We start from the raw sequence: 18,067 nt of genomic DNA, 5'->3' as shown, positions 1-18,067 counted from the left end.
GTCAAGGACAGTCCTGGCTGTGGAGCAAACAATGCTGCACACCTCAGATGATCAGTAGCTTAAAGTTTCCTGATGCAGCCATTTACACAGCTTAATACAGGAAGGACCGGCGCAGAGGCCAAAGGTCCCTGTGGCAAACCTGAGGGATTCTCCAAGCTAAGTGAAAAGATTTACTGCTGCTGCTGCTGCAGCTCCTGCTGCTGCTGCGCTCCTGCTGCTGCTGCAGCTCCTGCTGCTACTGCTGCTGCTCCTGCTGCAGCTCCTGCTGCTGCTGCTGCTGCTCCTGCTGCTGCTGCTGCAGCTGCGCTGGTCACGGACCGTCCCACTCACCGCCTGCTCAGATCCCCATCAGGAAACAACAAAAGGACAAAGGCAAGAAAATGACTCACATCCATTTCGGTGTGAATGTGAACAAGCAGACACTGAAACAAGCAGACAGTGAGGAAAAGAGAGAATTACTTGACATTTACAGAAATATTCAATAAATTTGAAGACATGTTCAGATAAGGTGTCAAAATAAAAGCATCTTTTGGAAAATATGCAGAAATATTACTAGAAATATTGATTACTAAAGAATAACACAATTATTTTAGTAGCTGTTTTATCACAAATTATAAGCTGTCTTTTGTCAAAAAGTCATGCAACATGTTTCGGAGTCTGAAGGCTCTTCCAGCAGTAATTAAAGCCTTAAACCTGGTGAACATGAACGTGGTGATTATCTGGCATGTCTGAAGGCTGAACTGATTCATTCACCGACTAATTAGGAGTCGAGACAAAGTGCATGTTACCTGATCATCTCACCTGTTTCTCTGTTTTAATAAACCACTGAACATTCAGAAACAAGCAAGGATAATTTTTTTAATCAACTGACAATTAATTGATTAGCCAAATAAAAATCAACATATTCTGCAGATTTTTTAATGCCGATATTTTTTTAACACAATACACTCCTGATCAAAATCTTAAGACCAGTCAAAAAATTGCAAGAATTTGCATTTAGCATTATTGGATCTTAAGAAGGTTCTAAGTAGCTTCACAATGTTAAAAGAAGAAATCAGCATAAGAGACAAAAACATTTGAGCGGGAATTAATTGAAAACTGCATTTATACTCAAACATGATTTTTTCAGCTGATCAAAAGTTTAAGACCATAGCTCAAAAACCTCCAAAACCCCCCAAAACAGAAATCAAAGTGCCAAAAAGGACTCAGTAATGAGTAGCTCCACCATTCTTGTTGATGACGTCAAACAATCGTTTAGGCATGCTTGATGCCAGTGTTTCCAGGAGGCTAGTGGGAACATTGCTCCAAGTGTTGAAATGGCTTCACGAAGAGCATCCACTGTCTGGAACTGATGTCCATTTTTGTAAACTTCCCTTGCCATCCATCCCCAAATGTTCTCAATTGGGTTTAGATCCGGGGAACATGCAGGATGGTCCAAAAGAGTGATGTTATTCTCTTGGAAGAACTGCTTTGTCAGGCGGGCATTGTGAACTGCAGCATTGTCTTGTTGAAAAACCCAATCATTACCACAGAGACGAGGGCCCTCAGTCATGAGGGATGCCTGCTGCAACATCTCCACATAGCCAGCTGCTGTTTGACGCCCCTGCACAACCTGAAGCTCCATTGTTCCATTGAAGGAAAACGCACCCCAAATCATGATGGCGCCCCCACCACTGTGCCGTGTAGAAAACATCTCAGGTGGGATCTCTCTGTCATGCCAGTAACGTTGGAAGCCATCAGGATCATCAAGCCAAAACTTTTTCTCATCAGAGAAGACAACTTTCTTCCACCTTTCAATGTCCCATGTTTGGTGCACCCTTGCAAAGTCCAAACGGGCAATTCTGTGGAGTTGAAGAAGACGTGGCCTTTGAAGACGTTTTTTGTTTCTGAAGCCCTTCCCTTGCAGATGCCGTCTGATGGTTATCGGGCTGCAGTCGGCACCAGTAATGGCTTTAATTTGGGTAGAGGATCGTCCCTTGTCTTGACGGACAGCCAATCGGATCCTGCGGTTCAGAGCTGGTGAAATTTTTTTGGGTCTACCGCTTGACTTTTTTGTTCCATAACCCTCAGGATCATTTAAAAATGCAAAATGACTGTCTTACTGCGTCCAACCTCAGCAGCAATGGCACGTTGTGAGAGGCCTTGCTTATGCAGCTCAACAATCCTGCCACGTTCAAAGTCAGTGAACTTTTTTGCTTTTGCCATCTGGAGGTCTTGACAGTGTAAAGACTTCATAGAACATGACATGGAATCCAGATTTTTGCACAGCTTTTGGCTTTTAAAGACTATGGTCTTAAACTTTTGATCAGCTGAAAAAATCATGTTTGAGTGTAAATGCAGTTTTCAGAAAATTCCCCGCTCAAATGTTTTTGTCTCTTGCACTAATATTTTCTTTTAACATTGTGAAGCTCTACTTAGAATCTTCTTAATTCAATAGTGCAAAATGCAAATTCTTGCAATTTTTTGACTGGTCTTAAGATTTTGATCAGGAGTGTATTAGAAATACATTGTAAAATACAAATAAACAAATAATGACATTTCTTTTTTAAAAAAACAAAATCCTAATTTTCTTGCCTAAACTGCAATAAGAGTGTTTCCTTCATGCATTCGTTTTCATTAAGGGATTCATCATTAATAGTCTTTCTGCCTGCTTTAACATCGATTCATTGTGTAATACATTACATAATCTGCTGACTATCATTTAGATCAATAGGTGTAAAATGTGTTTGACAGGAGAATTTCTTCACAGTATCAGAACCACTTGAACAAATTCACAAACAAGGTTTTTATTCTTAACTGCTAAATGTACATGCTTTTTAATAAAAAAAAAAAAAAAAAAAAAAAAAAGAACAACCTGGACAAATCACTATTGCAGAATTACAGGCCAATCTCAAACCTCCCATTCATCAGCAAAGTTATTGAAAAAACTGTGTGTAAACAATTAAATAGTTTCCTCATGATGACCAACTGCTTTGACACTTTCCAGTCTGGTTTTCGTGCTCACCACAGCACGGAGACTGCCCTCGTAAAAGTATTCAATGATATCCATATAAATACGGACTGTGGGAGAACCACGGTGCTGGTTCTGTTGGATCTCAGTGCAGCTTTTGACACTGTTGACCATGACATATTATTGAATCGACTTGAAAGTTGGTTGGACTCTCTGGTTCGGTGCTCGACTGGTTTGAATCCTACATAAAAACAGGGATTTCTTTGTTTCAATTGGAAACTTCTCATCAAAGGTCAAAGGTCACATGTGGGGTACCCCAAGGTTCAATCCTAGGACCCCTCTTATTTAATATTTATATTCTCCCACTAGCTCAGGTCATAACAGGAAATAATATTAGCTACCACAACTATGACACACAGCTCTACATTACGATGTCACCAGGTGACTCTGAACCCATCCAATCACTGAATAAATGCTTAGAGCAGATAAATGTGTGGATGTGCCAAAACTTTCTCCAACTGAACAAAAATAAAACTGAAGTCATTATTTTTGGACCTAAAGAGGAACGATCTAGAGTCAATGCACAGCTTCAGTTATCACAACTAAAAACTAGCGATTAGGCCCGAAACCTGGGAGTAGTGATGGACTCGGACTTGAACCTCCAGAGCCACATAAAGACAGTAACAAAATCGGCCTTCTATCACCTGAAGAACATCTCCAGGATTAGAGGACTAATGTCTCAGCCAGATCTAGAGAAACTCATTCATGCGTTTGTCTTTAGTCGCATTGATTATTGTAACAGCGTCTTCACAGGCCTGTCCAACAAATCAATCAAACAGCTGCAACTGATCCAGAATGCTGCTGCTCGCGTTCTCACTAGAACCAGGAAGATAGATCACATAACACCAGTTTTAAAGTCCCTCCACTGGCTCCCTGTAGCTCAAAGAATAGATTTTAAAATACTCTTGTTGGTTTACAAATCACTGAACGGTTTAGCACCACAATACATCAAAGATCTGCTGTTTGTTGTATCAACCTTCCAGACCTCTCAGGTCTTCTGGTTCTGGTCTGCTCTGCATCCCCAGAACCAGAACCAAGAGAGGAGAAGCAGCTTTCAGCATCTATGCACCAAAACTTTGGAACAAACTTCCAGAAAACTGTAAAACAGCGGAAACCCTGACTTCTTTTAAATCGCAATTAAAAACGCACCTGTTTAGAGTTGCATTTGAAATGTAATATGTATGGATTTGATTTTGTGGATATGTATGTAATTTTTTTTTTTTTTTTTTTTTTTTTTTTTTTTTTTTTTTTTTTTGTTTTTCAACGGGGCCCGGCGAATACCCGTGGTTAAACGGACGGCGGAGTCCGGCGGTAACAGGCGCTTAAATTCCGTGTCAAAGGGAAGGGGGAAGAAAGGGAAAGAAGAGGGAAAGTGGAAAAAGGGGGAAAAAAAGGGAGGAAAAAAAGAAAAAAAAAAAAAAAAAAAAAAAAAACCTTGGTATTTTATTCTATGTTGCATGCCTTCGTGTTTTGTGTTTATGATGTAAGCACTTTGAAATGCCTTGTAGCTGAAATGTGCTATACAAATAAAATTTGATTGATTGATTGATTGATTTATTTTTTTCAGTTTTGGTTTGCTGCTCTGACTGTGTTGCACTTTCTATAGTCTATTTAACAATTAAATTACTAAATTATTTGTCAATTATTTCAATAATTGATTAATTATGATTAATTATTTCAATCCCATCAGAAACATCTCATTCTCTAAAGACATTTCTTCTGCATTTCTTCCAGAAACATTAGATTAGAAAACAATTCATTTGATTATAAATAGTAGAGCTCAGGATTGTCTTCAGGCTGTGCTGTTGCTACGTCCTGATTACAGACGAGTCTTTAAGTTATGCCAGGCTCTCCGGCCAGACCCTGAGAACCTGGAGCTCGATGCTGAAAGTGATGATTTGAGTTTAAATCAATCTGAGCTCAATATAAAACAGAGTTTAGAGGAGGTAGGATGTTATCTCACACCGATAACATCCATCAGAACGATCGTTGAACCAAACAGGACAAACATCTCTGCAGCATTAACACGGCTTCTTCACGGCTGATCTCATCTCATCTGTCTGTGACGGTCTGAGTGGGAACGATAAGGAAGATGTGAAAGTCAGTCACTGGATCACCGGGAAGACCGCCGGGCACTAATCACCTTGTGTAACTACAATGACTCTGTTGGAACCAGGAGACGGCAGGACACGTTCTCTCAGACTTCCTGACAGAACAATCATCTGATATCAGGTCTGGATTAGCTGCTGGGATTAAGCTTCCTGTTCCCAGGAACTCAAAGGGTCGTTCCCATTACGCTCCTCTGTGGGGGAACAGGATTATTCTGACAGATTTCATTTTAAAATTTCAACTTCCTGGAAGCCAAACCGCTAATTCCTGTTTCTGCTTTTCTCTTAAAACACATTTTCAGACTAAAACGTCTGAGGTTTTACCATACAGCGCAGCTCCTAACGTTCTGAAAACCAAACAGCGTCTGAAGATCAGTGAAAATTTAATGTGACACATGAGAAGTTCAAGAGGGCAAAAAAATCTTCACATTTTAATTAGATTTTAATGAACTCCTCAGCTTCCAGCCATTAGCTTGAATTCATCCTCCCTGGTTCTGTTTTAGGCCCAGTTCCACCGGTTCTATCAGCGGGAGTGGACCAAAAATCCAGAAAGATCTGGTGATACGCTTGTAGAAGGAAACCTTCAACATTTGACCCAAGTGGAAAAGTGTAAAGCTCTGCATTGTGGCCTGTTTTATATAAATATCGTTGCATTTCTTTCTGGAATTTCCAGCTGTGAATCTGAAAGAAGGCCAGACTCTGACCTCTGACCCCCGGCTCCGTTCTGGGAGGAAATATGAAAACACAAGTGATTACCTGCAATAATCACACTCACTAATTGCCTTTCAGAGTCCGGGTTTCACTGTCATCAGCAATGTCAACACCGAGATCAGCGGATTACACCATCATTAGCAACTCCGTCTATTTGCCAAATGAGTTCAGCACATTTCCCTGATCCTGACAGCGAGAACAACCCAGACACAAAGCAGAAAACGCTTCAGTAGGACGAACTAACATCATGTTCTCTTTTCTATTCTCTGCAGCTCCATTTCTCCCGATTTTGTTTCCAGTATTTGTGCCATTTAAAAGATCTCTGGAAACAAAAACTCTTCATATTGGAAGATTTGAATTAAAAAATAGGTTTTTATTATTTAAAGATGAAAGATGATTCCTCAAACATGCATTTATATTTGAGGAATCATTTTGCCTCATTATACTTTAACTTATGTTATATACTAACATATTTACAGTTTGAGTTTTACAATTGAAAGTAAAAGTTACTTGACTGTGCTGTAATACCTCCCCTTTAATGAAAGCAGCAACTGGAAACGAGGTTCTCTTCTGGAATCTGTTGTTCATGACAGACACAGATTCACTCAGCTGTACTTTTTCACCTCCACACCCAGCAGAACGGATTGATTTTAGTCCTCCGGTACAAACACCTTCATTCAGATGCATCACTGAACCGAACTGCTCACGTATGTCAAACATTCAAATACCTAAATAAATGGATCAAATGTTTAGTTCAAAGCTGCTGCGGATGATTAGACTCAGTCAGGATTCTTCTCTATCGGTTTCTAAATAGATGCTATTATTGCAGCAGAACGACAGACAGAAAACACAGTTGCTATTCTTCACTGTCTGTTTGGGTCTGCTGTGTGTCCCGTCCAGTGACAGCACAATCAGTCTCTGGGTCGGGTTAATACAGCTCATTCATCAAGCCGCCATGAAAGCAGGAGTTAAGAAAACAAGCATATTAACAGCGACGCCGTATTTATGTCAGGGGCTAAACTGGGGATTAAGTGGATCATATATCAGTGGACAAGTGAAGTTTTTGATTTTTCTCAATGACAACTTTTGGCTGAGAAACAAAAGTTTGTTCAAATAAAACTGGACTCAAATACAAAAGGCAAACAGGAAGCAACATTTAGACTTAGACTCAAACTTCTTCTCATAAAATAAAAACTATGGGGAATATGAAAGGTTCTCCCTAACTCGTGTGACTGAATGCATCCTGACAGTTTAAAGCTTTTGGGAGGTTTTTCACGGTTTGTTCTTCAGTGCAGTGAAGAACCTGGTCACTGTAGTAACTCCCAATCCAGCACTTATAATGGCTGTGGTTTCCAAAGTCAGACCTCACCCTGCATCAAAACACATGGATCAAATGACTGGCTCATTACCTGGCCTCTGGAGAACTGGGGAGAGTTGGACACCTTTGGTTTCTTGTGGTTCTGGTCGTTCTGGCCAGCAGTCCAACTCCAGCTCTGTGTGTGATGAAGGCGGCGATGGCTCAAGAGGTAACGGGATCGACCTCTTACTGCTGAGCTGCTGATTCAAATCCAAAGGTTTCAAGGAGACCAAGGGAAGTTTAGAAATGTCTAATTCTGTCTTCGGATCAGATGTAGAGAAGAAAGCGGGAGCAGAACTTGCAGAAAATACTGTTAAATCCTAATAAATTGCTATTTCTTAAACACCAGGAGCAACATTTCCCTCATGCTTCAGTGGTAAATGTGGATCTCATCAGAAGCCCATTTTCTTACAACTAAATGTTTAGTGAGAAAGAGACAGAAAGTACAGAACCGGGTAAATGAGCTGCTTCAACACGAAGGAAAGTGAAACTGACAGATTTCTTATTAAAGTCCTTAATGTCCAATTATCTGGTTCTACAAGATGAATTGATGATGCTGCTAACTTGCTGTCACAGTTCTGGAGGTAAATATGTGAATAAATAAATGCAGGGCTGTGCATATTTATGCTCCCCCTAAAAGGAACATTAAAAACAAACAACTTTTTAAAACTCTTGGAGTTTTGGTTGAAAGTGAGAGAATGTGAATATATCTATGGATCCAGCATGTGATGATTAAATCTTTTATTCATTAAGAACAATCTCAGACCTAACAGGAACAAAAACAACATCTTTTTTGCAGTTGCCAGAAGAAACTGTGGCGTTTTAATGATGATCACTAGCAGGATGCACTGCAGGTGTGAAACTGAAACAGAACCTCAGAACAAACCGAGAACTCAAACAGGAAACAAAAACTGAAAATCCAGCTGAGAAACTGAAACTAAAAGACTGAAAGTAATTCATTTCCCCAAACGAAATGTTATTTTCATTTCCAGAAAGAATCAAATAAAGAGCTAATCTTTTGAGTTTTACTTCTTCAAATAGAAAAACTGAACTTCATGTCTGTGACTCTTCAGTCTCTCCAGTGGATTCAGTTTGTGACACAATGTTTTCTCTCCAAGTGGCAACATGAACAGATCGTTCATGTTGCCATGTTCTCTGCAGATCCTCTCCTTCTTATCTTTATTAATGGTGTTCGTGGTTTTCTGTTTGACTTTAGGTGACTGATGATGTCACTCTGAAGAAGTTGAAAAATTACAGCTCTCCTTCTTGAAAGCATTCATTTATTTTGTAGGAGGCAGAAGCTGTACTGTCAGTTATCAATGCGCATCTGCGGTTATACAAGAGTAGATTTGATTTTTGTTTTCTTTAAAGGTGACGATTAACAGCTAAATTCAACCACACCTTTGAAAAGGTAACGCCCCCGCCTTCAGAGGGCGCAACACGAGAAAAAATAAAATACAGCAAACATACAGCAAACTGCATTCAGGCTGCGCCAGGATCAAAATGGATGTTTATCACCTGGAGCTGCAGTGAGGAGAGAAACAAAACAAGACCACGACTCCTGAAAGCTTGTTGACTAAATGAGAAATCTTTGATGGTAAATTTAAACAAAAATCATAGAAATAATAAAAGTTCAGTATTTTAAATGTAATGCCTACAAAAAGTCTGATTCAATGAGACTAAAAAAATTTATTTAAATATTTTCAGTTATTAACTTGGGGCTTTTGAATCTGTGATATGCATAGATTTACTAAAAATGGATAAGTTAAGCTAAAGGTTCTAAATGTGTAACGTAGAACATTTAGATTCTGATCCAGGCTGTTCTTCAAAGTGTTGGTGGCTCCAAAGTCAAGCAGCTCTACAAGCCTGATGAAGCCATTAAAGACATAAAGATGTTTTGAGGAATTTAAAAAGGTCAGTGCCGCTTCAGTGTTTCCAGCAGCAGAGTATTAAACATGCTGAGCGCCTCGCTGCAGTAACGGTAATGGATGTAAATTGTCATTATTTGTGGCTGTGAAAGACTCAACCACAGACAGGATGCAGGCAGAATCACATCATCGCCTGATTCTTATTTATCTGTCAGTTTGAATGTTTGTGTTGGTTTTTCTGTCAGGAAAATGTTTCTGCCACAGGACACTGTTGTTAAAGGATTTTAAAACTAAATAAGGCTTTTCTTGGTTGCATAAAAGGTAAAAAAATAAAAATAAAAAAGGGAAAGAAAAATATGGTTGAACTTTTAAATGCCTGCTGCAACTGAAACACTGAGGAAGGACTGAGAGGCAAAATGACATTAAATACAAACAATGTGGATGAAGAAAATAATCCTGAAGAAATAAGAAATGCCAAAACCTGGTGGCTTGGATGCTTTGGCTTCGATATGTAACACAAAAAAATACAAATAACACTAAGAAATGCATTAAACAATCTTAAAATTTAAACATCTTTATATATAATCACTGTTTGCATTTTTAACTTTGTAAGAGCCAGTTTTTAAGAAGCATTTTAAATAAGTAAATCATTTAGTTTTTTTAATCTAATATCTTTAAATCTTGGTATTAAAGTACAACATGGCACTTTCAAAGGTAAATATTTCAAATCAGATATTTGATAAAATTTCGTTCTTTTCACAAAGCAGCATTTGTTGTTTAGAAAGAACTTGACCAAAAGAAAACCTCTAAATATTACAAATGTACTATCTATAGTTTTTTGTCTTGGATAAAAAAACACAAACTAGAAAGTTATGAAGGAAACTTTCTGACGTTAATTAAGAAATTAATTATATTGAAAAGCTTTCCTTCAAAGATACACTTAAAACTTAAATGAGTGTAAATGAAAGTTAAGGAAATGTAATTATCCCTCTAACAGCTTTAGTGATCAGAGAAATAAGCTTTGGCTTCCATATGCAACACATGGCATATAAAGGGAGGCATTGCCCCTTTATGAGGGGAACTTATTGTCCCAGTCTGACCCTAAAGCCGGAGAATGTGGCTGTAAAACGTGGCCCATCAGGCCTGAGGGGGCTGTGAGTGCTGGTGGGCCAGCAGAACCAGCGGTCCAGAACCACAGTCTGCTGTAACAAAACCGGCTGGATGCGTTCTCCTAAAGCTCCCCTGTGTCTCTTTCCTCGGTCCATGGTTGTTTTAATCCGTTTTTCCGTCGCTGTTATCTCCTCAGCAGCTTGGACACTTTGATTCTCTGCAGCCAATCAGTCGCAGGGTCACAGCCGTTCCCCGGCTGTTCCTCGGCCGTTCCCCGGCTGTTCCCTAGTCGTTCCCCAGCACACAACTGCCTTCCTGCTCTGTCTTTATACTTGAGACAGTATTAAACCCAGAAAGAAACGTATCTTTTCCTTCCTGAGCTGCGATAGTGAGAGACATCCCCAGCCTTGTGATTTCCTGACATGAATGCTGATGACTGCTGTGTGCAGCGACGCTCCTGGTGGGGGAAACAACCCAGCATGCACTTCGGCTTTATTGTTATTAGGACCTTAAACTAAAAAGTGTTTAACACAGGAAAAGCAGCTTAGGCAGGGATACGAGGAAGGTTTGGATTCTTCCAGTTTTTATTGTCATGTTACTATAATAATCTGTTTTCTGCACCACCGTTCCCATTCAGGTGTTTTGACACATCACAGTTTTCAACTCATTATTTCTAGTTGTGGGTAGAAGAGCTCTTCATCAGTTTTATCCCAGTGAGCCTGAACACGTTAAAGGATCACAAAGTTAATCAGAATTTATCTTCCAGAACCAAATTTCATCAAATCCATTAACCCTCCTGTTGTCCTCGGCTCATGTCGACCGAGGACAAGCCCTTAAAAAATATGTTTTTCAATTGCAGCTGCATACAGAAACTTTAATCTAACAGTCCTGCATCAGAACTATGGTGTGCACAACTCAGGGGGAAGTTTAGGCTCAAGCAATCCAAATGTGAACTTTACAAAAGAAATAAAGATAACCAAACCCAGGCCTCAGGTCAGACTGACCGGAAGACTAAGGAAATTACAGCTGGACAGGCAAACAGTATGGAATGGCATCACTGATCTCCGTAAAACTGATATCTTTTCAAATTTCCCCCCCCCCTGTTGCCCTCGGGTTGACATGACCCGAGGACAAGCCCTTATAAAACATTTTTTTAATTGCAACTGCATACAGAAACTTGAAATCTAACAGTCCTGAATCAGACCTACAGTGTTCACAACTCAGATGGAATTTTCTGCTGGAGCAATTCAAATGTGAACTTGACGAAAAATAAGAATAACCTCCTGTTGTCTTCGGGTCAAAATGACCCGAAGACAAAAGGAGGGTTAAAAACCTGAACTTTCAACCCTGAAAGTGGAAAAGAGATCAATAAGCTTGGCAGGATTCATCTGCAGAAAAACAGACATCACCAAAAATATGAAAAATTATATTTTCACAACAAAAAAGAAAATGAAAAAGGTAATGAAAAAATTCATTACCTTTAGTTCTTTTAAATGTGTTTTATTTTCAACCTGTAGATAATTAAAACCCAACATTTAAGTTCACAATATTATTAATTATTCAGATTACTAATCAAGTAATTGTATGAAAAATTCTGCAAATATTTCATTTAATCCCTTATGATTATTTTATACAATATCAAAAACATTTAAAAATGCAAATAAACAAGTTATTTAATTTCTTTTTTAAAAGAGAAAAACAAACATTTTATTAACAGCATCCCTTTGGTGAACATTTGATCATTTTTTATCAAAACTCTGCAGTTTTCAAACATCAACATGTAAAAAGCCTGTTTAAACAAACCTGCATGAAATATAATTTGGACCAGATGGTATGCACTGGAAAATGGCTCATATTTATTGATAACTACACATAACAAGTTCATCTAATCTAATGCATGGTCATTTGAAGCTGCAAATGTATTATTCTTGGCATATTCGTATGCTTATTAGTAGAGAAAGTCTCAGTGTAATGAGGCAAGATGCAAATGAATTATTCAAAAAAGCTATTAACTTCATAATCAACATTTAATTTACCAGACATGAAACTCAGAGCAGTGAATAAAATCCAGTCCTGCATGTTTTTGATGCATGTCTGCACAGACAGACGTCTTAACGGTCATTCAGTAAGTTCATCAAACTGAACACATAATGTGCAGAATCAGAACCCAATGAAATGGAAAATTAGTGTATAATTTTGTAACTCTTCTTCATAAGCACCAACTCTGATATAGGGGAAACTGATCTGGCATAATGAGGAATACATAAAGTTTTATGGAAGCATTTAAAAAGATATTTAGATGTTTTAAACACAGTGGCCTGACTTTGCCTTCCAATCATTATTTATTGCATTCCTCCTTTTTTATTTGGGCAACCATCATTTAGCATAAAGATCTGGAATTCTAGAACGGAAATCCTTTGGTTCAACGACATTCTGGAAAGTCCAAGCAGATGGTTTCAGTTTTCACTGTTTGCAGTTTTATATGGTTTCCACAGCAACACTGATGAATCAAAACCTTTCGGGTTATCCTCACAGAGCCCAACAAACAGGAGATGAAAACCTGCAGAATTCCTCCAAAGTAGCACAGAAAGTAGATCTGATGGGATGGAAGGAAATGTTCCAATAAAGAATGGAGAGTAATGACTGGTGCATGTTTCTGTTCTTTCCTCTTCTGACACAAACAACAACAAGAAACCCTGAATGAGCTGAAGCCTGATTTAGCATCCAGGTTGCGTCTCATTTGTTAACCAACAAACCTTTTACAGTATCTTATATTAACATTTTACATTACCTTTGTTTTATAAACTGTTTCCTTTTTCACACGTAATGATTGACTTGAGCATTTTACCTTTTCACATTACCGTCCTTCACTTAGAAGACAGCCGAGGTAAATTGTATTAAACAGGATAAATCATAAAGCCTTACTGCATATTAAATGGTCTAAACATAAAAAATATACTGAATTTAACTTATAAAATTTCAAAAATAGAATTACATGACTCACAAAATATAAATAGAATTTAACATTGCTCCAACTTTAACCTCTGAATTCCCACAGTTCATGAACAAAGAATAGTTTCTCCACCTTTAACGTCGGAAAGACTCACTTTACCCTCAGGCTCTAAGCTACTTTACATCTCCAAGAAACCAGCACTGAATATTATTCAAACAGAAGCAAAATAAAACTCCTGGACATTTCACAGTCTTTAACCAGCTGGACTTCCCGGTGCTGAAATCTAAACCTCTGCTGATAAAGTTGATGGCTGGACCGCCGCCATCAAGAGGGAACCATCTCACACTTAGTTTGGTGTTTTTTTATGTTTTGACCTGAATGGTAGCAAAACAGGATTCAGACTGAAATGCTGCCTTCAGCGTCCAGACTGCGTCTGACGGAAACAGGAAGTCCAGCCAAAACCAAAACCCCAAGACAAAGGTTCCGCTTCGCCACTGTGTCCAGGTTACATTTGTAGTGAACTGTACAAAAATGAACTGAATACAGTGAAACATGGTGGTCTGGGCCTTTCTGGGCGACTTGCTGTCATTGATAGAGCCATGAGTCCTCTGGGTTAGGATTGGGTTTTTTTATTATTATTTAAAAAGTAAAAATAAAATAAATAAATAAATTGTCTGAACCAGTATGAAAATTAAGTTTGTTATGATCCAAAGGCCATGAGACATCTGTGGGTGTTGACCTTTGATTCATTGACTCTTTCTTAATTTTTATAGCGGATGCACTTCAGAACGTTTTAAAAAGTTTGAATGATTTTACCACAGAGTTGCAGTCAGCATAGCTACACACAGCAGTTATGCAGCTTCAAACCAAGCTGGACATGATAACAAGAGTAGAACCAGAGGAACAAAACTTGGATCAAAAGCTTGGAGCCCTTTCCTCTCACCACAAACAGGAAACTAGATTTTGGTGTAAAAATCTTGGCTATAAATGCAGAGGAAGCATAAAGTTCATCTGATAGCAGCACCAATTTATTCTGACCTCAGAGTGTTCCAGGCAGAATTCCTCCTAAAGGACCAATTCCCTTTATTCAGCATGTTAGACGGTGATGTGTTCTGCTTTAAGACTCAGTGGAGTCGTAAGATGAACAGCGTGTTACATTATCCATTACTAATATGTCTGCAGCATTCGGCTGCCAAGAAATGTGGGTCCATGTGGGCCGACTGCAGCCAACCGAGCGGGACCGCCTCTCAGATTAAAATGAGTGGTGAAAGTCCTGAGCACAAGCCTCATGTTATTTTATTGTGTGAACGTAGATGATAACATGTTCATATTGATAACCATCAAGATGTTTTCACAGCACCCAGTGAAGTGAATCAGACTCAGACACAATCTTTAACATGTATAGATAAATCAGCAACAACCTGCATATGTTTTAGTGATGGTTTGATCAATTCTAAAGAGATAATTGGATAATTGAACCTCAACAAAGACTCAGATCATTAGAGTCCATCAGTTATTGTGATCAACATTTAAGATCATCAGAAAACCCAAACTGATCCATTTTAATGCTGATGTCACGAGGGTGAAAGCAGAGTGAGAATGGCAACAACTAGAGAGGCAAAACACCAAACAGTCAGAAGCTGCGAGTTCAAAACGTAGCAACAGTTTCATCAGGATGAGGGCTGCAGACTGAAATATCTTCACAGGATCCAGCTAAGGTTGATTCCTCAACCGTTAAAATTCACACAAAATCAACAGATGCCTGCATTTTCTTTCGTTAATCCATAATTTAAAGTTTATTTTTTTCAGTCAAAGTGCTGAATTGCTCGTTTAATTCCAGTCACACTGCATCAGAGCAGAGATGATAAACCTGAAAATGATTTTCACATTCCAAACTTTGTCCCACAGGCTACAGTGCAGGAAAACGTCGTCACAGCCCGAGAGAAAGAAGAAAATCAAGCAAAAAAAGTCGCCCAGTTTCTGCTGTTGCACAAAATGGATCCAGAACTTAAGAGATTTTTCCATGTTTGCTTTTTTAAAAAATGGAAAATATGTTTTGGTTTCTTTTAGGCTCAACTGAATAAATTTATTTTCAGTTATCAGAACAGGATCTGGGTCACTTTCTTTCAAAATACTTGCTATATTTAGCCAAGCTAAATAAGTTAACAAAAACTGATTTAAATGCAGCAAAGTTGGCTTTTCAGTGAAAGTCTCATGTACGTACAACAGAAAGCTTAGTTACATAAATACAAATACTTTGAACAAATAAAAAGTGCATCAAGCTGATATCAAATTTGTATCGGTTTTGAATTGCAGTTGCGGGCCGCACAAAGTCAGCCTAACTGGCCCCCGAACCACTTGTTGAACACCCCTGACCTAACGCCAAGAAATAAAGTCCATTTTAGGAAAAGATCATATGTTTTTAAAGATGCCTGAAGCCAGCAGGGAGTTATAACTGGTGAAGGATATACCTTTAATCCAGATCTTGTGCTTCATTATGTTTCTCACATTCAGATTTATTTGTATGATTGTTATGTTTCTGATATTACATGTCATTTCTTTTTCCTCACCATCGCTTTTTTCACCTGCCCCCGTCTTTAGCCTCCCACCCACGTTTCTCTCCCACCATCTCAAATTAATGGAGCGTGTAACAGGCGTACCAAAAATAGCCGCACTACAGTCAGTTCATTTTTTTCTTTCCGTCTTTTTCTCCTTTCCTCTTCCTAATGTTCCAATTTTTCTCTTTTCTTTCCCTCCCCAAGGAGGGGAATGAGTAACGGCGAGAAGGCTTGTCAGCTCATTTATCAGCTGGGAGCCCATGTGCAGCTATCAGGGCTGACCGGCTGAAGCTCTGAGCCCGAGGGCCGCGGACCCGGCCTCTGGCTGTCTGTCATGACTCTTACTTTATGGCCACTGGGCTTTGGAGGACGGGGCGAAAACAAACGATAAGTTAGTGGACGGCTGTAGGCTGCATATACATCGCCTCTTTGTCAAGCGAAGGCTCTGAATTATCAAGGGAAAGCTGCTGGAATACGAGGTTAGAATGAAGGAGGGATGAACCACAACATTCATCCTGTCTTCTGAAAGAGAGAACAAATATTCTTTGGTAGCAAGATGGAGGAAGAAAATATTTTAAATTCATCTCTTCTAAAATAGGAAAATAAAAACAAGTCAGTTAATAAAACTAATCATGAAATCTGCACCCTAACATTTTCAACATGTATCATCATTGGCCAATGATGATATCTTGACCTTTGAACTGTGGTCAAGGACCAAAGAAAATCATCCAGAGGGCACAAATGGCCCTGGGGCCTCATGTTTGACACCCCTGACTCAGAAGATTAATAAGCATTGTAGCACAATATCATAGCATATTTCAGTAGCTTCATCTGCAAATCACTTGACATTCATGGAGACTTGAAAACGTCTAAAAATGAGCTTGACTGCTGTTTGAACAGGAAACACCAAACTGGAAATCATCTCAGCTCCACTGCAGAAAATACTTACTGTGGCTTCATTCCTGCTGTGGCATCCATTAGCCTGCTTCACCTCACAAGTTTATTTATTTTAATTAAGCCATTAGTTAATGTAAGTGATTAAGAACAAATTCTTATTTACAATGTTCATCTAACAGAGAGGAAGAACACAAGCAGCACACTTTACTTTAAAAACATGAGCAAACTGTCGAAATGATAAAAAAAAAAGGTGAAAACAATACAGAGACAATAGCAGAAGACACAATTAACATTAATTTATTAGCTGGAGCGTGTGCTAAAAGTGAAAGACCACCATCACTTCTTATTGGTCTAGCATATAAATTCTAGCAAAGCATCAAACTTGTAGTTTTGAGGTTTCTCTGCAACACCTCAGATTATTCTATATGCATAAATAAAAAGCAGCATATTTTATTTAACCAAACATGCTAATTTGATCTGCTACTGGTTAAGTATTTTGCTAAAAAGCTCAGAATCCTGAAGCAGCAACAGCAGCGGAGGTTAATTACTGACAGATGAATCATTACTCTGTCATCAGCGCGTCTGATGCTGCTGCACCGTTTCCAGCTGCACACAGTGGAAAGCAGAAAGTGAGACTTGCTCAAACAGTCACACCCCAAAGCTCCAGCGCAGCCCAGAATGCTGATCTCCTGTCGCGGTTCAGATGGAGAAAAGCTTGTGGTTTATTGCTGAAACCCTCAAAACTAAAGAACAAAGCAAACTTTATTCTATTGGTCACCTGGTGGTAATGAAACACAAACACTTTCCAGCTCAGAGTTGATCTCAGAACAACAAGGAACCAAACATTCTGGAAATGGTTTCATAAAAACCTGTTGTCTTTTCTTTCCCTCCTGTTAGCAGCCAGTAAACATCTTCACTGATAATGGCTGCTGATCAGTGATGTCACAGATATTTTACTATCATATGAATAAAGTCACAACCAGGACAGAATAAATATGAAATACCACCCAAAGTAAAATGATGAATTTCAGGCAGACTCTTATGCAGCCACTCACTCAGCATATAATGACCAGCATGCATTGGGTCCTCTGAGTCGTTTCACTGTTTCAACATGTTGCAGACATATTATTACACCACCTACATCTAATAAGACACCATGAATATTATGATTTGTTCATCTTCCAGGCAGCCAAATTGAAGGTCATATTCTATCACCTTTCTTGTATTTTAATGCTCAGATGTGAATAAATAAATGTTTCAGCATCATTTTTCTGAGGATTTGATGCTGTAATGAACTTAATGAAAACTTCAGATAATAGTTTGTCTGACTGTAAATCATTATAAGTATTGTTTCTTAATGATATTTTTTTAAATCAACCAGTAACTTAGTATATTTCACAGTGGGGAAGTGATTCCAGATATTTTTCCAAAGGTTAACAGTTGATTCTCCAGGCTGCTCAGTAATAAAACAGTGATGACCTCTAATTTGTAAAAT

This window comes from Poeciliopsis prolifica, unplaced genomic scaffold (assembly GCF_027474105.1).
Source record: "Poeciliopsis prolifica strain line A6 unplaced genomic scaffold, Auburn_PproV2 SCAFFOLD001, whole genome shotgun sequence".
NCBI classification, from domain to species: Eukaryota; Metazoa; Chordata; class Actinopteri; order Cyprinodontiformes; family Poeciliidae; genus Poeciliopsis; species Poeciliopsis prolifica.
This window is presented reverse-complemented; position numbering follows the sequence as displayed.